Source organism: Balaenoptera ricei, chromosome 2 (genome assembly GCF_028023285.1).
Source record: "Balaenoptera ricei isolate mBalRic1 chromosome 2, mBalRic1.hap2, whole genome shotgun sequence".
In the NCBI taxonomy this organism is placed as follows: Eukaryota; Metazoa; Chordata; class Mammalia; order Artiodactyla; family Balaenopteridae; genus Balaenoptera; species Balaenoptera ricei.
In genome coordinates, this window is record NC_082640.1 from 175746783 (window position 1) to 175769663 (window position 22881).

Genomic DNA, 22881 nt, shown 5'->3' on the forward strand with positions numbered 1-22881 from the left:
GCCTGTTTCCTCCTCTGAAAAACAAGGTCTGAGGTCCCCTCCATCTGGAAAGGTTGATAAATCTGAGTCCTCTCTGCTCCAGACGAGTTTCCTACTCTCATCACTCACTGTCTATACCTCTTACCTATGCAGGGCTGCGGAGGCCCTCTGGAGGACGCAAGAGGAAAAGACATAAACGTGGCCAGGAGCTGCTCACAATTTGACTCAGCATACAAAATGAGGACATGACCTTGTAGAACAGACTATTACAAAGTAGGGAGAAAACGTAGGGTAAGAGAGTAACCTGAATGGGGAAGGGCTTCTTATCTGATGCTCTTGGGGAGCACAACTGAGTTATCTTCTACTTTTTTTTGGCCCCATGTCAAGTGTCTATTATAATATATAAACATTATTATCATGTATGACTATTGTTATAGCATATGAACATTATCATAATATGATGCAAATATTGTTACAATATACGAATGCTCATGTAATGTATAAACATTGCCATCTTTCCTGAGATTTACCCTGAAATAAGGAAGTTCTCATATTTCCCTCTGGACCTCTTTCAAGACTTGTTGAATAGGCATCTTCAAAAGGCCTTTCTCAGGGGCTTAGGAAAAGACAGAGAGGCTAATAATTAATTATTTTCTCCTTCATATGCCAGCTTCTCCACTAACTAGGTTTATGTCAGTTTTCCCTTTTTTTTAAATGGGGGTATTATGTCTAACTACTTTCAGGGACTCAATGAGATAGGAGTTTCCTTTGGAGGAAATGCCACCTTACACATATTTTAAACTATTATCGTTATAGAAGAAATATTTTTCTCCAGAAATACGTGCAAAGCAATTATCTAATTCTATTACATTTAAGACTGGGTCTGATAGTCTCACACTATCAGTTTTGAAAGCAACCTCTCACCCAGCCACTCAGTGTCTGCTTCTCGGGCCAAAGGAGGAAGGGTGTGAGCAGGATAGAAGACAATTTTGGCGGGCCGTTATATTCCTAGTGTGCACTTGCAAGGGTATTTTGGAATAAGATGTAGCTGGCAGGATTGGACATCTTGGCTGAGTATAAAGAGATAATTCCTCTAATGCCTGGTCACTAGACATTGATTCATCTGTCATTCATTAGACTGGCATTTACCAAGCAACTTCCACATTCTTGGCATTATGCTAGGTATTGTGGATACAAAGTGAATAAATCATGTTCCAGACAAATTTCACAGAATCAGTATCACACAAATCATATATCTTGATGACAATGCAATTAAATAGAAATCAACAACAACAAAAAAGATAAACCCCCATAAATATGTAAAATTTAAAAACTCATCACTAAATAAATCATGGACCACAAGAAGTGGTCACAATAAATCAGAAAATCCTTAGAACTTAATAGCAATGAAAACACTACATATCCAAATTTGCAAAACACAAAGAAAAATATATAGTCTTAAATATTAGGAAAGAAGAAAGGTTTAAAATTAATGAGCTAAGCATCCAGCATAAGAAATTAGAAAAGGAACAAAGAAATCCAAAAAAAAAAAAAATTAGAAAGAAGATAATAAAGATAAGAGCAGAAATTAATGAAATAAAAAGCAAAAAGTAAAAAAAAAGAAATAAATATCAACAAAGCCAAAAACTGGTTCTTCAAAAATGACTAATAAAAGATATGACTTTAGCATATTTTTAAAGAGCACAAAAATATTAGAAATGAGAATAGCAATAGAACTACAGATTCAGTAGAGATTTAAAAGATAATGCAAAGAATGCTATGAAAAAGCTCATGCAAATTAATTTGAAAACTTAAATGGACAAATTCCAAGAAAAATATAACTTTGCAAAACAGACTTAAGAAGCAGTAAAAAGTCCTAACAGTCCATAACTGTTAAAGAAATTATATCAGTAGCTAAAAATCTTCCCTCTCTCTCTCACACACACACACACACAAAATCAGACCTCAATGATCTTACAGAAAGATTCCAATAAACCTTCCATGAATAGATCATTCTAGCCTTCCAGAGAATAGAAAAGGAAGAATATCTCACTGTATCAAGCTAATATGTTGATACCAAACCCAGCAAGAGTAATTTTAAAAAAGAAAAGTGATGTGTCATTTTAATATATAGACAGTGATGAAAAAAATCCTAAGCAAAATATGAGCCAAACAAATCCAGCAGTTTACTTTAAACAAATTATACTATATCATGACTAAGTCGGTTATACTAGGAATGAATGAAAGGTGGTTTAATAAGAAAATCCATCATTGTAATTCCCCACAAAAGCAGATTTTTAAAGCCTATAATTATCTCATAGTTGTAGAAAAGCATTTGATAAAATTCAATACCCATTAATTATTAAAAAAAAAAAGAAAACTCAGCAAAACTCATTCTTAGTGAGGAAACATTAGACACAGTCTTTTTACCACCAGAAAAGAGACAAGGATTCCACTGTCAACACCTATATTCAACATATTTCTAAAGGTACCAGCCAGTGCTGTAAGACATGAAAAATAAATAAAAGGTATAAAAATTAGAGAAAAAAAGAAACAAAATTCTCATTATTCACAGATAGTGTGTTTGTCAGAATCACCCAAAAGACTCTACAAAGTATTGGAAAGACTATGAGAATTTCACAAGCCATCTAGATATAAGCTCAATATATTAAAATAAGTTGTGTTTCTGTATACTAGCAACAAAAGAAACACTGAATTTTTAGATATCATAAACATAGCAAAAAAAAAAAAATATATATATATATATATATACACATATATACACACTTCCTAGGAATGAATCTAGACAAAGATGTGCAAAAAGGGAAGAGATTTAATGTCCATGGATAAAAAGATTCAATAAAATGAAGATGTCAGTTCTCTTCAAATTTATCTAAAAACTCACTGAATTGCAACCAAAATTTCAACAAGTTTTTTCTTTAAAAAAAAAAAATGTTACAGGTCTCATTGTCACCACTGCAATAATATTACAGTGATGGAAGCAAAACCTGTGTTCTCAATGTAGCCACATTAAGAACTTATGGGCCCCATGAAAAACAGTGCCCATTTTCAATAGAATGAGACTTCAACAATTTTTTTTTTAAGGCACTTGGTCCAAGAGTAGCCAAGACACTCCTGAAAAAGAAAGTAAAAGGAGTCTGTCTTATTAGATAGTAAGACTTATTAATGAGCTATAATAATAAACACTGAGGAGTATTGGTGCAAAAACTAACAACGGAAGAAAGTAGCAAGAACACAGATACAACACAGGTGTAGACACTTGATAAGTAAATGAGGGGACATTACAGAGCAATGGGGAGGGGAGGAGCTACTCAATAAAGGGTGTTAAGGTAGGTGATTGTCCATATGGAGAAAAGTGAAACTGGATCTATACTTTTCACCATATACACAAATAAATTCCAAATAGATTCAAGAGTTATATGTGAAAAGCAAAGTCTTAAAACTTTTAAAAGGCAGTATAAGAAAACATATTTATGATCTTAGGGTAGCGAAGGATTTTTCAAGCAAGCCTCCACAAAAACATTCAACTACATTAAAACTGGGAATGTCGGGCTTCCCTGGTGGCGCAGTGGTTGAGAGTCTGCCTGCTAATGCAGGGGACACGGGTTCGAGCCCTGGTCTGGGAAGATCCCACATGCCGCGGAGCAACTAGGCCCGTGAGCCACAATTACTGAGCCTGCGCGTCTGGAGCCTGTGCTCCGCAACAAGAGAGGCCGCGATAGTGAAGAGGCCCGCGCACCACAATGAAGAGTGGCCCCTGCTTGCCGCAACTAGAGAAAGCCCTCGCACAGAAACAAAGACCCAACACAGCCAAAAATAAACATAAAAAAATAATAAATAAATAAAAAAAAAAAACTGGGAATGTCTGTAGCTCAAAAAATACCATGAAGATACTGAAAAGATAAACCATAAATTGGGAGAAGATATTTGCAACCCATACAATTGAAAAAGGATTAGTATCTAGATATATAAAGAAATTCATACAAATCACAAGTACAAAAAGGAAAGAAAATTCAATAGGAAAACAGGCAAAAGATATGATCAGACAATTTCACAAAAGAGGAAACACAAATGGCCAATAAATATACTAAAATATGATTATCCTCATTAGTAACCTGGGAAATGCAATTAAGAACACAAAAACTACCATTTTACAACTACTGGATTGGCAAAAAATTAAGAAGTCTATCAATAACAAGTGTTGGTGAGACTGAAGAGCAACAGAAAATCTTAATCACTGCTTAGTGTGTAAACCAGTATAACTATTTTGGGAAACAACAAAGCATTGTTTTGTAAAGTTGAAATTTCCATACCTTACAGCACAGGTGTATGGCACTCAGAAGAATGTTCATAGTATCATCCTTTGTAATAACAAAAAACTAAAAACAACCCAAATGTCTTTTAATGAAAGAATTAATTAATAAACTGTGATACAGTAGAGTCTCATTGTGGAAAAGTATACAAAAGCAAAAAATAAACTGCAGCTACACGCAACAACATGGATGGGAATCTTAGAAATATAACATTGAATGAAATAAGCAAGTCTCAGAAGACCTTGAAAGGAGATACAAGTTGTGATGGTGGAGAAGCCCACAGGTTCTTAGGTTGGGTGCTGGGTTCTCCCATATGCATAGTTAATAAACATCTGGCTTACATATGTTACATATAATTTTGTGGGTATATCAAATATTGCATAAGTCCTTTCCCAGTTTAGTTCACGGTTTACTGAGACAGCATGACAACAAGTACACTGCATTCTAATAAATATAATGGAGCAATTTATTTTAATGCTCTGGAAACAATTCTGCAGATTTTATAGGAACTAAAGTCTCTACTGTTTCACTAATAATGCTGTGAGGTAGGCAGGTCAGGAATTGTTATCCCCATTTTACAGAAGAGAAAACAGATTCAGAGAGTTTAAGACACATATCCAAGGTCACACAGCTAGTGAAGGGCAGAACTGGAATCATGTCCAGATATCCTGGCCCTGACCCTGAGGTCTTCCTATGGATGCTTCTCCATTAAACACTTGGAGGGAATATTCTAGTCTATTTCTGACATCTCAGTACTATGCCCTGAGCATAACTCTGATCCTTTTCCAGAAAAGCATTATTCAATTTCTTCAGATTTTCTTTCTTGGTCGTGGGGCAGTGGTGCATCCCTGGGCCATCATTCCAGTTCAAAAGCTCTTAGAAGCTATCCGCACTTTGTAAGTGACCAGTGGGGTTTTTCTTTAAGGGCAGAAGTTAATTACTATAATGAAGCATGTCTTAGGGAACATATGGCTACATATAGCTATGCATCTTACTTATTTTAACATCACGTGCTTTATATATATTCTTTTAATCCTCACGGAAAAACTTATGAGATAGGTATTATCCTCATTTTATAGATAAGAAAACCAAGGCCATTGCCAAGATTTACTATGATAAGGGGCCAGGAGATAAAAGAATGACCAACAGCTCTGCACATGTGAGTGTTGGCAGTTACCGTACATGACCAATTAACGTATCACCACCATTAAAATAAAAATGGAATCAGGGACACATAGGTGCTTTGATGTGGGATGGTGGAGATGATTATGATCATAATGATGATGATAATGATGATGATGGTTATACACAGTACTAATCTACCATTCTTTGTTTTTTTATTTTTTGTCTTTCCTAAGGGCAGGATAAGAAAGACAATAGCACGAGTGATTCAAGCAAGGTACTGGGCATTTCTTCTTGACTCAAAGAATTATAACAGCCTGATATTTCTATAAAGAGACTTCATGGCATTATCTCCCTGACAATTTTTAATGAACAAGAGAGTTAGTTGTCTCTGAGGGACAGTGTGGATAGCTGCCTACATGAGGACAGATGGGCAGCATAAATAACAGTTCCGGGCCCCTGCCTTCTTTACTGGTGACCATCCCCCAGTGTCACAGAAGAGTGCATGTATGAAGGACACTGAATCAGCTGGGGGAGCACATTCTCCATTATCTGTCACTGTTGGCTCAGAACAAACAAGAGTCCTTCCATTTCCTCTTTTTCCACGTGGAAGCCGGGATCCCAGGTATAGCTCTTGCCCACTCAACATCCAAACTCCCTTCAGGAGGTAACAGCATTCCGATTTTCCTTTGAGAAACCATATTTCCTCACCTTTAGCATGGAAAGTGTGTTCCAGATAGCTTTACATCCACTACTGGCTCCGGCATTGGACCTGTGATGCAGGTTTGGTAAATCAAAACTCCACATGTGTCTGGTCACAGTGATGAGTTTAGGAATGGGCATGTGACCCAAACTAGCTAACAGAGTCTGACTTCATCCTTTTAAAAGAGCTCTAAAGATTGAGGCAATCTCTGTGTTGCTAACCTGGTAAGAGAAAAGCCTGCAGCTGCCAGGGGCTACCTCTTAAGAGAGCCTGCCCTGAGAATGAAGAAGCCTTTGTATTGGAGACAGGAGATGGAGAGAGAAAAAAACCAAGTCCATATGATATGATCCAGTCATCCAGGGCTCATTCTACTCATGGACTTCTCAGTTATGAAAAAATAAATTATGTGGTCATGTAGTTGTATTTGTGTGTGTGTTGTTGTTGTTTTATTTATTTTTTTGCTTAAGCCACTCTGAGCTGGGTTTCTGTTACTTGCAACCACAAGAGTCCGGATGATTAATACATTGAACGTAATCCAATTTCCCTACAACTTTACTGAACCACAGAGTCCTAATATTGGCATTCATTTTGTCCAAAGCCAGAGCACCAAGAGTAATAAGTGAATGTGTTTCATTTGAAAAGGTAAATATTGAGAAACCTGCTCTGTGATCCTAGAAATCTCTGCAGAATACATCAGTCTAAAGCAGTCCTCCCCAACCTTTTCCATTTGGGGGCACACACAGAAAATTCTAGAAGTGTGTAAGGCACAATGGAGAAAGCAAAGGCAATTGGCCCAAAGACTCAAGCATCCCAAGCCCTTGCCAACCATCCCAAGAGCTGAAGGGACCGATCCCCAGGCACACCTACCTCCCAGGGACCAGGTGGGAAGCTCTACTAGAAGAAAGTAAAGGTAGGAGGTGAGGGAAAGTAAAGGTAGGGATTTCAGAGCAAATCCTCAAATGAGTCTTCTCTTAACAAGATGGGTGACCTGCCTTATCTAACAGTACATTCTTCATCCTCCATACACCGTTCTGAAACAAAGTGATTTTCAATTATTAGCACTGTTTTTCAAAACCAGCCTGCCAAAACCCAGCTGTTTCCACACAGTCCGGCTTTCTGGGCTGTGTGGCTCTGGATTCATGGGAAGGACCCTCGTTCTGATGAAACTGCTTCTGCTCTCTACAGCAGACCCAGACGTTCAGCCAAGAAACAAGGGGACAGAAGGTCACTGAACTGGGGGTGGAAGGAGGAGTATCCATAGAGCCGGGCCAAACGAATGCCATTATTCAAGAAATGATTGAAGAGTTTCTTCAAGACTGGCCACAGGAGTCATCCTCTTTGAACTCCGGGGGTTTAAGAACACTGAGCACCCAGTTGGCAGATTCTTCCGTTGACCCTTTAGGTCAAACAAGGTTAGAAGGGTGGAAGGAGCTTCTTTTCTTTATAAATCCAGGAGCTCGACTTCGTCCGCGAGTGCAAAGACTCTAAGGAAAGGCATGTTGCTGTTGCTGTTTTATTAATAGCTGCATCTTCCTGTTTATCCAGCACTTATTACCCAACTTTCTTGGACAGCCGGCCCATCAACAAGCCAACAAATATTATCAAACCTGCTCTATATGCAAGACAGGAGGCAGGGGATATGAGAGAGAGACACAAAGATGCCTAAGACATGAGGCTTCAGTAAGTCAGGGGCATAGACACATTTCTAATTAAGTCTAAGGTAGATGATGATAAATGCCCCAATAGAGGTACCAGCTAAGTGTTTGGAGAACTCGAGGGGAGGTGGGGAGGGAGTCCAATGGGCTTGGACAGGGCGGTAAAGATCTAAGAAGGCTTCCCAAGGGAAATCACCTAAGGCCTGGGTCGTTAAGGATAAGAGCAAAAAATGGCATTCCCAGTGGCTTCTGATGTCACATGGGTCCCCCTCCCGGAGGAAAACGGACTGTGTCCTGTGTTTTGGGCTGAATTGTGTCCCCCCAAAATTCATACGTTGAAGTCAAATTGTGTCCCTTAAAATTCATATGTTGAAGTTTTAACCCCCAGTACCTCAGAATGCGACTGTCTTTGAAGATAGGGTCTTTCAAAGTGATTAAGTTAAACTGAAGTCATTAGGGTGGATCTTAACCCAATGTGACTGGCATCCGCATAAGACGGGGGAGTTTGGACCCAGAGATACACAGAGAAGGAAGACGATGTGAAGATGACTTTTTATAAGCCAAGGAGAGAAGCCTAGAACAGACCTCTCCCTTGAGGCCCTCAGCAGGATCCAGCTCTTCCTACACCTTGATCTTGGACTTCCAACCTTTGGAACTGTGAGAAAACAGATGTCTGTTGTCCTAGCCCCCTAGTCTGTGGTACTTGTTATGGTAACCCGAGTACACTCAGACTTTCTGTGTGCTTCGCCCTGGCCCTGAACACCTCCCACCTTGGAGACTGTCCCCAGCCTCCCAGAGGGACATGACCGGCTCGCCCTCCTCCCTCCCCCGCCAGGTCTCAGGGTTCTCAGTGTGGCTGTGGCTCGCTGGGCTCAACTCTGGAACCGCACACATTCTTCCTCGCGGTCAGTAGGCTGCCGTGGAACGTGATCCTGGCAAGCCTGTCCTCCTCATGAGAGCTAAAACCCAAGTCACACTATCTCCTACTGTCTTAATCGCTTTCTATTTTATTAACCCTTCTGTGATTCGTCCGCTTCTGAAGTACCAGGGTCTCCTGCCTCCTTTTAATTTTTTTTTCATCTTCAGAGAGAGATCATGCTAACAGCCAAATTTATTCCATTTACAACTCTATGGAGCTTGAATGTGGAAAGAACAGAGCTGTATGACTTACAAAGCAGATTTGGCTTGGCCTGCCCATGCAGCTGGGTTGGGGCAGAATTCTTGTGAAACCACTCTAGTGAAAGGAACTGAGGCTGATGCAATGAGTCCACTTTAGAAAGACAGTTCAATTTAATGCCCTGACTCACCTTATCCTGACAAACACTAGCCTGACCAAACTGCTTAGAATATAAAAGTTAACATGGGCACCAGAATCAGAGCTCCCGCAATTGTCCATCTGAGATCCTGTGTTGCTCATTTGTTATCCCCACAATGAGTGAGTGCACCTAACTAATCCTACAGATCACGCTCCTCTGTGAGGCCCACGGAGAAGAAAGGACTTGTTCAAGGTCACTCAGCTTCCAAATCCAGTCTCTTTCCGCAGCACAACACAGTTTCCTGAGATTAGGAATCCTGCGACTTTGGGCTTTATCCCAGCTCTGCAAATGACAGGCAAGGTGACTTTGGACAAATTATTTCCCATCCCTGGTCTCCAGATTCCCAACTCAACTATGACCGTTCCTTCTCTGGGTAGACTTCCTTGACTCTCTTGGGCAGAGTTAGTTGTCCCCACAATACTTATTCCAGGGCAGCCACGTGGTGGTCTCCAAAAGAGTTGGCAACTCCCCATCCTGCGGATACACACACACACACACACACACACACACACACACACTCCATTTCCCTTGGGTCCTCAAAGGAGCCCTGCCCCCAACTAAAGGATGAAGGCTGGGCCAGCTTGGCCCCAGCCCATTCTCAGCACTCCCCCAGCCACAGTGCTACCTTGGGAGGACCCATAAACACCTCAGACCTCATCTTCAACTCCCCTTAGACAGGGAAGATCAAATTTCACATTTAAAACCCAATTCCAAATGTAAAATAGATAGCTAGTGGGAAGCAGCTGCATAGCACAGGGAGATCAGCTCGGTGCTTTGTGACCACCTAGAGGGGTGGGATAGGGAGGGTGGGAGGGAGAGGCAAGAGGGAGGAGATATGGGGACATATGTATACGTATAACTGATTCACTTTGTTATACAACAGAAACTAACACACCATTGTAAAGCAATTATACTCCAATAAAGATGTTAAAAATAAAATAAAATAAAATGCACTAGTGAAAAAAAAACCCAAAATAACCCAATTCCAGTCTGGCAAAATCTCAACTTTGTTCTTTTGAAATGTCAGGGTAGGAGAGGCGTCAGACACTTGAGGGTTCTGAAAGTACCATTTTGGGAGTTAGGAGAAGTGTTCTACGCAAGCCAGTCATAAAATTCTAATTCATTTACCCAGAAAGTTCCCAAGAGGTTTACAGCTGTGGCATCTGGGCTGGGTTGCAGTTTGTTCGAACAAAGTGCTGACAAGCCGAAGATCAAGGTTTCTTCCCTTAGTGCCAATCGGCTCGTCACAAAGGGAAAAGCCTGAGTCATAGTCCTAACCTGTGTCCTCCCTCCCACCCCAGTCGCAGCTAGCTCGCCTGTAATTTGTCCCAAGGGGGAAGAGGGAGGATGTGTGTGCTCTTCCCCACCTGCTGACAGGTGAGGTGAGTATCAAGGTTTAAGTACAGCACAGAGACACGGCAGACTCAGGGAGCCACACTTGGCCAGATGCCCTATGGCTTGGTTGGATTTGGGACAGCCCTCCTTGAACCCAGACAGTGCAATTCATTGGAATTTTATAAAAATCGTCCATGAAATCTATACATAAATTTAATCATGACCCTTAAAACAACAAACTAGTGAACATAACAAAAAAATAAACAGACGCACAGATATAAAGAGCAAACTATTGGTTACCGGTGGGGAGAGGGAAGGCAAGGGCAAGACAGAGATAGGGCATCAAGAGGTACAAGCTATTATGTATAAAATAAACTATAAAAATATATTGTACAACACAGGGAATATAGCCAATATTTTATAATAATTATAAATGGAGTATAACCTTTAAAGTTGTGAATCACTGTGTTGTACGCCTGTAACATATAATTTTGTACATCAACTATACTTCAATAAAAAAAATAATAATAATAGTGACCCTTAGAAAAAACTTGAGTGTGAAAAAAGTTAAAGAAAAAGGTAATGGGGAGAAGAGATCAGACCAAATAAATCCCAGGGTTTCTGTCAATGTTTGACCTTCCTTCTTAGGTGTGGGATGATTATAAAGCAAGGAGTCCGACTGAGTCTTCAGTCAGTACTCATTTGGCAAATACAAATGATGGACCAGGCACTAGGGACAGAGCAGAAACAAGATAAGAGATGGAATAGACAATAAACAAATATGTACAGCCAAGATATGGAAACAACTCACATGTCCATCTGTGGGTGAATGGATAAAGCAAATGTGGTATATATATAATATAGAATACTATTCAGTCATAAAAAAGGGAAATCTTGGGCTTCCCTGGTGGCACAGTGGTTAAGAATCCACCTGCCAGTGCAGGGGACACGGGTTCAAGCCCTGGTTCAGGAAGATCCCACATTCCGTGGAGCAACTGAGTCTGTGCGCCACAACTACTGAGCCTGCGCTCTAGAGCCCGCGAGCCACAACTACTGAGCCCGCGTGCCACAATTACTGAAGCCCCTGCGCCTAGAGCCCATGCTCCGCTACAAGAGGATCCACTGCAATGAGAAGTCCGTGCACCGCAACAAAGAGTAGCCCCTGCTCGCCGCAACTAAAGAAAGCCCGCAACGTAGCAAAGAAGACCCAACACAGCCAAAAATAAATAAATAAAACAAATAAATTTGTTTTAAAAAAAGGGGGAGGGCTTCCCTGGTGGCGCAGTGGTTGAGAATCTGCCTGCTAATGCAGGGAACAAGGGTTCGAGCCCTGGTCTGGGAAGATCCCACATGCCGCGGAGCAACTAAGCCCGTGAGCCACAACTGCTGAGCCTGCGCGTCTGGAGCCTGTGCTCCGCAACAAGAGAGGCCACGATAGTGAGAGGCCCGCGCACCGCGATGAAGAGTGGCCCCCGCTTGCCGCAACTAGAGAAAGCCCTCGCACAGAAACGAAGACCCAACATAGCAATCAATCAATCAATCAATCAATAAATCTTTAAAAAAAAAAAAAAAGGGGGAAATCTTTCTATTTGCTACAATATGGATGGACCTTGAGGGCATTATGCTAAATGAAATAAGTCAGAGAAAGACCAGTTCCTCAGACCTCACTTATATGTGGAATCTTAAGGGAAAAAATGCTCATAGATACAGAGAACAGATCGGTGGTTGCCAGAGGTAGGGGGTAGGGGTGGACAAAATGGGTGAAGTGAGTCAAAAGGTACAAATACCCAGTTATAAAATAAATAAGTCATAGGGATGTAATATACCTCATGGTGACTATAGTCAATAATACTTTATTTCATGTTTGAAGGTTGTTGAGAGTAGATCTTAAAAGTTCTCATCACAAGAAAAATAATATTTTTAACTATGTGTGGTGATGGATGTTAACTAGACTTATTGTGGGGATACAATATATACATTGAATCATTATACTGTACACCTGAAACTAATATAATGTTACATGTCACTTATGCCTCAATAAAACTAATTAATTAAAAGATAGTCATCAATCAGGGGTTCTCAAAGTAAGGTCCCGGACCAGAAGGATTAGCACCACTTGAAAGCCCAGGCCTCACCCCAGACCTACTGAATCAGAAATTCTGGGGGTGGGCGCCAGCAATCTGTGTTTGAAGCCCTCCAGATGATTTTACACACTCTCAAGTTCGGGACAAATAATAATGATACGGGCTGTGACGGAGAATGATTGCAGGGCGACTTTGGACAGGTTGGTCAGGGACAGGCTCTTTAAGAAGGTATCATCTACCGAGCTGCAGCCTGAAAGAGGAGAATGAACCAGAGAGAGCTCCAAACAGAGGGACTTGAAAGTGCAAAGGCCCTGGGGTAGGGATGCTCTGTTTGAGAAGACAAAGGAGGCCAGTGTAGCCTGTGATCAGTAAAGAGTATCTGGCCCATCTCACCAGAGGAGGAGTGTCTGAAAGTCAGCAAGTCTACACTCTGGTCGGCCTCTCCCACAGACGAACTGTGGGATATTGGGACAGTCACAGAGCCCTTCCAAGTATTCTCTAAAATGGGGAAAACGATCCTGAGCCTGCCTACTGGGCTGTCTGAGAATTCAGTGGATGCGAAAGCATTTGGAAAAGCGAGAGGCAGTGTTCAAGTGGGAATTATTATAATTAAGGGAGTCCCTTAAGGATGTAACTATAGGATCCAGCTTCCCACAGTGAGTAGCCATCAGACCACAGGCCAGCGCCACCTGGTCCTGGGCCAGCTCTTGCTCTCTAGAGTTAAATGAGATTGAGACAATCCTTTAAAAAGGATCTGTTTAGAAGGTCTGAGGTGGGGATTTCCCAGAAAGGTCTGATTGTGGAACTCTTACATTCTTAGCCCGTTGGTCAATCTAAGAAGATTCTTGGCTCTGTAAGGAATTTGTGTTTTGCTCCAGCTGCTTGCAAACTCTCCCCAGGTGTTATAAAGGCAACGCCAGATTTCTAACAGGACCAGGCCATGTGCTATCATCACAGTCAGAGCTAATTTCATCATCATCCACTGATGCCCCTTTCCTGGAGGGACTCAAAAAAAGGGCTCATCTCTGCCTCAAGCTTAAAAGAAGGCTCCAACCAGGACTCTTAGAGAGCATGGAGGCGATATCATTAGAGGTGGTCCAATCATTAGTTTAGACTTACTGCAAAATCACTGCCTCCAGTGAAAAGATACTATCTCTAGAATCTACCTGCCTCCAGAAGGTACCCTCACCTAGTTGTCACAAGCATGTCCATATCCTGAGTGGTCACGGCTGGAGGGAGCCTTGGAGACTGTGGTCCAGCCCCTCTTGTATAGATGGGGAAACGGAACCCCAAAAGAGAGGGAACAGGAGCCACGACCCCCCACTGAGCTTGTTGCAGTGATGAGATTAAATCAAGACCCCAGTCTTGATTTAATTCCTGGGCTCCTAAACCAGGAATCTTCTTCAAACAGATGTCAAGACACCACTTAAAAACCAGTGTTTACAGAACAGAGCCCAAGAGATTGGCACGGCATTCAAGGCCATGCCAAGTTCCTGCCAAGTTCCTTAGCCTCATCTCTCACTCTATGGCTGCCCCGACCGCACCCCATGTCCATGCTGCAGCCACGCACTGGCTGTCGTAAATGGGCAGGTGACCAATGGGCTTGTGACCAAGGCTGGTCCTCACCGGTAGTCCTCAATGTGCCGGGAAGTTTCTGGCCTCCATGTCTTTGCCCAGGCTGTTCCCTCAACCCAGAAAGCCCTTCCCCACCTCCCACATGAAAATTCTACTCAAGCCTCCAAACATCGACTTAGAGGCCATCATATCCATTGCCAGAGCAGAATCCCTATTCCTTGCGGGCACCCCTACAGCACCTGGCCACACTGCTCTCACCACCTCTCACACTCTGGCTCATGTAAAGACACTGATGAGTTATGTGCACGCACCCTTCCCCAACTCCCACTCACATCTGCTCAGCTGTGAGATCTTGAAGGCAGGGACCAACTCTTATTCATCTTTAGATCCCCTCCCAGGACTTGGCGGTGTCTGACACAGCGACGTGCTCAGTGAATATCTGTAATAATCAAATGGATGCACAGATGTGTAACACCTGTCCTTATGGAAGGATTCTATGATCACTCCAGCCAGGGCCAACACAGAGCCTCATACCTGCTTTGGCTGCTGTCCCATTACCTTGGGCTGTAACTACGTATGTGTTGGGTTCCCTACGTCCTACCAACCTACCTCAACTCCTGGCAAGAGAGTGTGAATTCCCGAAGGTGGTGATGATGCCTGATTTATCTCTGTGTGCACAGCACAGACCCCAGCATGGAAATGATAAATGAATGAAGTCCATTAATGATAATAAATTAATCTATGTGGACAACTGTACCTGAGATGTAATCAGTTTCTCTCACTCATCTGAACACTATACATACAATTCACCGCATGTCGCTTTCCTGCTTGTTCAACAAATATTTATCAGGTGCTATAAATACAATGGTGAACAAGACAGAAAGTTCCTGCTGGACAGCGAGACATTAAATAAATAATCACAAATGTCTATTTATCACAGTTACAGAGCATGCAGCAGAGGACACAGTACAGGATGCTGTGGTCCCTGCTAAGTTGGCTCTGAGTTCATCGCCCGCCCTAGCGCCCCCCTCCCATCATGCTTCATTTTGGTCACAGTGGCTTCAGCAGAAATGGCCACCCCTCATCCAGCTCAGATGCAGAAAACAGATGACTTGTCTTTCTCCCCAACGGGAATGAAGCAGAGTCCAGGTTTTTTGTGTCTTTGCAATATTTAATATAATCTCCCTTAAATTATTATCCCTTGCTTCCCATGGGAACTGTTGAAGATGCCAATTTCATACTGATTCCGGATGCAAAGTCTGTTCTGTCTGACCTCATTGATTCCTGGGGGATGCGTTAAGACCTGTGAAATATGTGGGGCTCATAAATCAACTCTGGCTGGGTTTCTGCAAATGTTTTAGCTTGAAGGAAAGTCAGTTCACACTGACAAGTCCCCCACGCCTCACCGCCTCCCAGCCCCGACCCGCCCGCGTCCCCTGGAGCCTGTGGATGCTGGCTGCCTGGGGCAGGGCCCAGCGCTGGCTGTCCCCATCTCCCCTCTGGCCCGGCTCCGACAAGCCGAGGGGAATGGGAGGTCAGTCCTTAACATCCAGTCTGATGTCTGAGTCCCTCTGGAGGGAAGGAATCCTGTGAATGTCCTTTCCCTGCCAGCCCCCAAGGAGATGGCCCGGGGACCCTTCCCCAAGCATGCACCTCTGTTTCCAAGACAAACAGGAGTCTCCTGCTGGTTGCTGGGCTCCAGGGGATGCCAACGGCATGTCATACAATTGAATGGCGCCCCTTGGAGTTTTGTGAGGAGCTGACCCTGGCTGGAGGCGGATCCCTGAGAGCCAATCCCTCCCATGGCAGAGAAACAAAGTCCCAGGTCCAAGGTGGAAAGAACACAGCCTACCACAGATTTCCCCTGTGGCACAGCCCAAAGCGGAAAGGGTGGTGGAGGTGGGTCTCTTCGTAAATCAGTCTGAACAGATGGTTCTTCACAAGCATCTTTTCCCATCAGCCCCTCAGCTACAGTGTAAATTCAATTCAGTTCAACACCCACTGAGTGCCGGTGGTCCAAGGAAGCATGCCAGGTGCGGGGGCACACACAGTAACCACGGCCCTGGCGTTCAAGGAACAGAGAGACACTTGGTCATCTTGGTCCTCCCTCGGCACCCAGCACAGCGGGGGCCGGTCAGGGGTGGGCTCTGAGGGGTGATGAGAGACTGAGTGTGGAAGCGAGTGAAGGTACCCCCGCTCGCCTGAGTTGAACGGTGCCCACACTCTCCTTCCATTCATCCCTTCACTCATTCATTCATTAGTTGTCAATAGCTTATTGAGAATTCACGCTGCCAGATGCTGAGGATAAACGGCGGATGCCGGCACAGTGGCTGCATCCAAGGAACCCTCCTGCCACAGTCCCAACTCCCAACACCCACGCCCTGGTGAGAGCACGTGGGCACCTGCCTGCCCTCTGTCACACACCTGGGGGCTGCCGGGAAGCCGCGGCCTTTCTGCCTCCAAGCGGGAGACCAGCCAGACTGCTCGGGGGTCATCTGACTCAGGGGTCTCTCTGATGACGGGTCAGACCAGCCCACCAGCACTTCCCAGTCACTGCCTGCCTGGCCAGCGTGGCCTGGAGTCTGTCTTTCTGTCTGTCTGCGTGTCCATGTGTCCAAAGAGGCTGGCAGCCAAAGGAAGAGAATGAATGTACCCATCTGCCTCCTAGGCACCCCCAGGGGTAAGAGGGCCCCAGAGAACAGCTCAAAGGCAGGCCCTCTGGCTGAGTGGAGCCGGGGAGAAGAATCAGCACGTCGTCACAAACCCAAAGGCGGTGCCTTTCCCTCACCATCTTTTTCTTTTTGGCCACACCGCTTGGCATGCGGGATCTTAGTTCCCTGACCAGGGATCGAACCCGTGCCCCCTGCAGTGGAAGCACAGAGTCCTAACCACTGGGCCGCCAGGGAATTCCTCCCCTTTCCCTCTCCCGCCTCAAACCTCCCCACCAGGGATAAGCTGCCAGCAAGCACCTGCCCCCTGTCTGCCCCTGTGGCTGGGCAGGGATTGGTAAGATATGACGCAACAGAGTTGCTGCCCCTCTGGGAAGGGGTAGGGAGAGTGACAGCAGCAATTGCTTAGGGGTTGCAGACAGGACTATCAGACACTTGGCACATCCTTTGCTAAAAACAACCCCACAAGGTAAGTACTATCATCCCATCTGGTAGACAGGCCACTCAAAGGGTTTACCGCTCGGAGCCAGGCACCTGTGCGGGGATGGGGTTCAAACCCCAGCATCTCTGAATCGAGAGCCCACGCTCTCCCCAAGCATCCAACTGCCTTCCACCACTCCCTGGCCTAGTCACTGACTCCCTCCAGGCCTTTGAGAAAACAAAGATCCCCTTTCTTTGGGTAACAGCAGATATAACTTGCGTCTCGCAGACGATATTTACTTGAGGCTGTTGTTGGCAACATTAAATATGATTCCTAATTTATGGTTTTAATCAGTTTCATACTGATTTTGAAACTGACCATACTGATCAGTTTCATATGGTTTTCAATCAGTACGCATGCACACACTCTCCATGACACTAATACTTTGCTTTCATATGGGATTTTTACTTCTTTATTTCATTTAATCCTTTCCTAATAGCACAGAGAGTTCCCAAATCACTCTGTTTCTTGCATCACGCTGGGGTGGGAGCAGGAGCCGCAGACACCATGCACACACGCAGATCAGAGCCATGCAGAGCTCCCGCAGAAGCTGCCAAGGCGGGCACAGAACCTATGCGAGCAGTTCTGCTCTCAAGTTTGCCTGTGGTGTGCTCACCCCCCTTCATCAAAAGGGTCTTTGAAAAGAAATCTACAACCAGTCTCGACAACAGAGGAGGAGGTACGGACGCCTTCCCACACATCCAGAACCACTGCGCCTCTCTGAGAAGCATCGTAACATGCACCTCCCACTAATTTCAAGCACACGTGGCTAAACGGGCTGCAACGGTCCTCCAGCAGGGGCTCTCTGGAGATGTGGCCTTAACACCTGCCTTCACTGGAACCATCAAAAGCAAAGCTGGATCGTGCTGCTGCTCAAAGTTCCCACTTCTCCATCCTCTTGCAACACCCACACTTGCTCTTCACACACAACTGGCTAATCCCAGAATGGAACATATTGAAAAGGAACACGACCAGACCAAGGAACATAAGGTGAGAGCCAAGAAAAAGTTGTGGTTCATTGAGAAAACTGCCACGCTAAGCAGCGGGGAAGTGCCTATTCCACACACAAAGGCACCCAGGGCCGGGCGTGCCCCACGGTGGGTTCCCACCCAGTGCGGAGGCTGGCCAGTGTCCCGGACCTCACCACAGGCCTGGGCCAGTCCCCATGGGCGGCTCCAACTGTGGGTGGTTCAGGGCTTCCTCATAAGTGGAGGACTGACATGGTCTTAGCCGAAGATGTCACCAAGCACGTGGGCTGGTTGAAACACACAAGTAGAGAAGGACCACATCACGAGTGATCCAGGTGAGCACGAGTTAACAGAAAACCCAGGCTGTCTGGAAACAAACATTATCTTTCCTAAGGACTGGGAATTGAAGAAATCATCTGGTCCAGGGAATGTGTTTTGCAGACCGATGAAGCCATGGACCCTTTCTCAGAATAGTGCTTTTAATTGCATACATTAAATTCACAGGATTATGAAAGAACCCAATTACACTGAAAGACAGTTATCAAAATATTTTTTAAACAAATGTGTAATATGTATAGTAATATACACACTTCTTTATCAGTGACAAAAATTAGAAATGACAAGATTGGACAGCAGGTCTAAAATCTCCTGCAATTTTGAAGTAACGGTAAGTGAGAATACCTCAAAATAATATTTCAAAATACATCAAAAACTTGAAAATATGTCAGAATAACTGGTAGAGCTGTAATGTGATGTATAAATATCTGTGTTTCTCTTGTTAATACTGCCACAGGTATTGCTAAGAGTCCTGTGGCTTAACTGCCTCTATAAAGAAAAATAATACTAAATTTCATTAGAAGTTAGTAGAGAAAAAAGATGAAAATGGATCCCCTAAATTCCATCCACAGACCCCATATTAAGACTCCCTAATCCCTTCTTTTTACAGATAATAAACCTTAGGCCAGAGAAGCCAAGTGACTTTCTTAACGGCACAGAGCTAATCTGGGATCAGAGTGCAGCCCTTACTGATGTCCTGTCTTTACCACTACAGCATGCTGCTTCAATTTAGGCTTTAAAAACATTTCTTTTGGATTTTTTTGGTTTTGTTTTTAAACAAAAGTAATACATTCTTCTAACAGATTCATATAATATGGGAATTTCATTTAAAAAATAAAGTTTCTCCCGTTCTTTACATGCAGGCCTATCTAAGAGTAGACAGATGGACAAGAGCCTTCCTGGACCAGCAGCGTCACACCATCCAGGAGCTTCTGCAAAATGCAGAACCTCAGGCCCCAGACCAGACCTGCAGAGTCAGATTCTGCATTTCCCCAGGTGACTCAGGGGCACATTCACGTCTAAGAAGAGCTGCTCTGAACAACCTCCTGGAGCCCCTTCTCTGCTGCATTCTCCTTGGAAGCACAAGTAACCCCAACCCCTGCCACTGAAAGCGGCAAGAATTCAACCCTCAACCCTCTAAAAGCCTTGCATTCTTAAGTCTAATTCCCAGAGGAAAGAATAAACAATAACAGAATAACAGGACTAGGCGTTTGGAGTAGGAGAATTCATCACGGAATGATGAGATCTGACACAGTAAAAATAACATTATAACAACTAACTGTTATTAACCCCTACTGAGAGCCAGACTCCACACTAGACCAGGCACATGGACTATCTCATCGAATTCTCACAAATATCCTACACTAATAGTGAATGCTGTCATCCCTATTTACAGATGGAAAAACTGAGGTTCAGAGAGGCTGAGCTGCTTGCTCACCATCCCAGCCAATGATTAGGAGAGACCTGAAGCAAGATGGGACAACCTGAGTGGGGGTGCCGCATGTGAACAGGCTTGCTGAGGCCCAGTTCACAAGGACATCTGAGCAAACCTGACTGTGTCCCACCTCAATCCTGGGTCCCCCTCCTCACCAGGCCTGCCTGGTCCCAATGCCTTTAGCAGCTAAAGAACCGAGTGGTTTCTGCTTCCTGTACTCTCTTTCCAGTCTCATCCGGAGGACTTGGTTTCAAACCTGTATTTAAAAAGTAAGAAGAAAAGCCTGCAGGCGGCTGCCCCATCCAAACACTCTTGCCCTTGTCTTACCTGCTGGGTAGTTAATTGTTTTGTTCCACGATTAAATAAACCTAGCCTTTGCCGGCATCTCGAAGCATCTGACTGAAGTCTCATTAAGCACTGAACTGGGCAAAGCCCAGCAAGGTCTGCAAGGTGGGTGAGTACCACGCTCGGTTTTAGGTCATTTCAAAAGTTTTCAAGAACTAGGCCCCCAATACATTTTCAGACTCGATGACTCTCTACAGGTTATCTCAAGACCCTAGAATCTTTCTCAATTAACATTTACCACGTGATATTCCGTGCAGACACCGGGCAAGATATTTTCACGTGTTATCTGTGAGGTAGGCATTGTTGTACCCATTTTACAGATGAGGAAACTGAGGCTCCAGTCTCACAGCCAGGAAGTGGCCAAACCAAGGTGAGAATCAAGGCCTGGCTGGCTTCCCAGTTCCAGCCCTCTCCACTCCAGCACACACAGCCTTCCCATCTCTGCCTTCTCTTCGAACTTCTCAGGAATCAATCAGAGGCCGCCTAGTAGTTCAGCTGCTTGTTCCGTGACTAATCTCCCTTCCTTGACGGAAAGCTCTGAAGACAGCCCCATGGCTGTGCCCAGACTCCCTGCCCCCTCAGTGCCTAAGCCAGAGCCTGGCACCAAAGAGGTGCTCTATAAACAGTGACTGAATACACGTTGGCTGGCTTTCAGGAAAAATAACTCAAGAGAAAGCCTCAGGCCAATGCCATTCATCTTCCAAAAGGATCCATTTGTGTTCCTCTCTGCCCGCCCAGGCGCTTTGATCAATGAGAAAACCCCAGGCCAGGAGGGAATATAAAGATATTGCTTGTAACTTCACAAATGACCAGAGGAATTCCTTCAGTCCCTGGGGTAGCGCGGCTCTAGTAAAAGGCTGCTTTCTCAGTTGTGAAACATTTCACGAGCATTAGTTATTGGTGGAGTCCCTAGATTTGACACTGAGCCAAGCTGATTAGCAAAGCCAGAACGAAGAATGTCCACCCAGAGTGGTGACGAGTTGAGCCCCAAACGGGACAAATACGTGTAAACAAGTGGCATCAACATTCAGGGACCCTAGCCAAAGGTCCTATTCTCAGAGGCAGTATGACGATAGAAAGGTTCCTTAACAAGGGTTCAAATCCCCGGTGCCCCAATTGCTCAGCTCACCCTCCCCGAGTCTTCGGCACCAACACTGTTAACTCCACAGCATTCTGCCTTTCCTGCATCAGCCCTTTCCTGGTTGCCAGTAACCATGTCTATCTGGCTCTCCATCCTCTGAGATGCTGACCACCAGTTCTCCCAAGGGGCCAGCATCTGGGGGACACATTTCTAACCAGCCATGAGTCCACCACCCTCATGGAAGTTGCCCTGGTGCTGAGCAACCCCAAGCCAAGATGCCAGTTTTCTTGATGACAAAGATTTTCTTGGTTCCTGAACTGTAATTCTTGGATTACTGCCTGCATCACTCTGCCTGCAAAGGTCCTGAGTGATCCAGATTTACATATTGGGGCTTGTGGACTCAAATCTGAGGCCAAACTTTGTTCCAGAAAGAGCAGGGTCTAGTCACCTCCCAAGTGGAACACCAAACAGAGAGGTCAAGAAGGAAGCTCAGGGCTTCAGGGGACCCGGGCTCTGAGCCTGGCCCTGCCCAGCCTGCAGAGGCAGGGGACAAGGCAGGAAATTGCTGCCTTGAAAGTGGGTCCAAAACCCAGAAAGAGTAAGCCTCAGTGAAAAGTGTCCACTTGCTTTTTTTAAGGCAGACTTACTTACAGTTTATGGGAAGAAACCAGGGCATGGAAAGGACAAAAGAGCAAGGGCACTATGTAGGAAACAGTTGGCCCAAAACTTTAAACTTCAATTGGATCAAGTCTCTAGATTTAACTATTACCAGTTTACGGAAAAATAGAGGGGTTGAAGGAATACGTTAAATACCACCCCAAGAACACAAGCAGCAATATCCCAAATGTAGGAAATTCTACAGGACAAACGACTCAGCCTCTTCAACAAACACGTGGTAAGAGAGACAAAGAAGATTAAGAGATAGTTAAGAGATGTGTCAACCAAATGCAATCTGTAGACCTTGTTTGGACCTGATTCTAAAAGAAAACAATAGAAAGGGGACATTTATGAAATGACCAAGGAAAGTTGAATCCCACCCAGATATTTAACGATAAAAAGGAATTATTGTTGATTTTTGTAGGTTTGATAACGGTATTGTGACTATGATTTTTTGAAGAAGCTTTATCTCTTAGAGATACATTCTGAAGTATTTAAAGATAAAATGATCTGATGCCTGAGATTTGCTTTAAATTGATCCACTGGGTCAGAGTAAAGAAGAAATGAGAGTGGGTCTGTGTTGACAATTACCAAACTGGGTGAAAAGTAGACAAGTGTTCATTATGATCTCTCTGCTTTTGTCTAGGTTCAAAGTTTTACAGAACAAAAATTTATTTACAAAAAAAAAAGAAGGCAAGAGAAGGCCCTAGTTTTTCATCATGGCTCCAGGACTGACTCTTGAGAGGCTTGAACAAACTTTTACCTCGCTGAGCCTCAGTTTCCTCATTCAGAGCCTGAATGGGTTC

At 44.2% G+C, this 22881-nt stretch overlaps 1 protein-coding gene and 1 non-coding gene across 3 annotated transcripts in view; both read right to left on the reverse strand.

Annotated features, from left to right (window-relative positions):
* The window catches only part of FBLN5 (fibulin 5), a 91696-nt gene that overhangs the window by 55665 nt on the left and 13150 nt on the right, over positions 1-22881 (reverse strand). The window lies entirely within an intron of this gene.
* LOC132361450 (small nucleolar RNA SNORA1) lies at positions 2930-3064 on the reverse strand. The gene has a single exon (XR_009501738.1). It is a non-coding gene; the product is annotated as a small nucleolar RNA SNORA1 (small nucleolar RNA).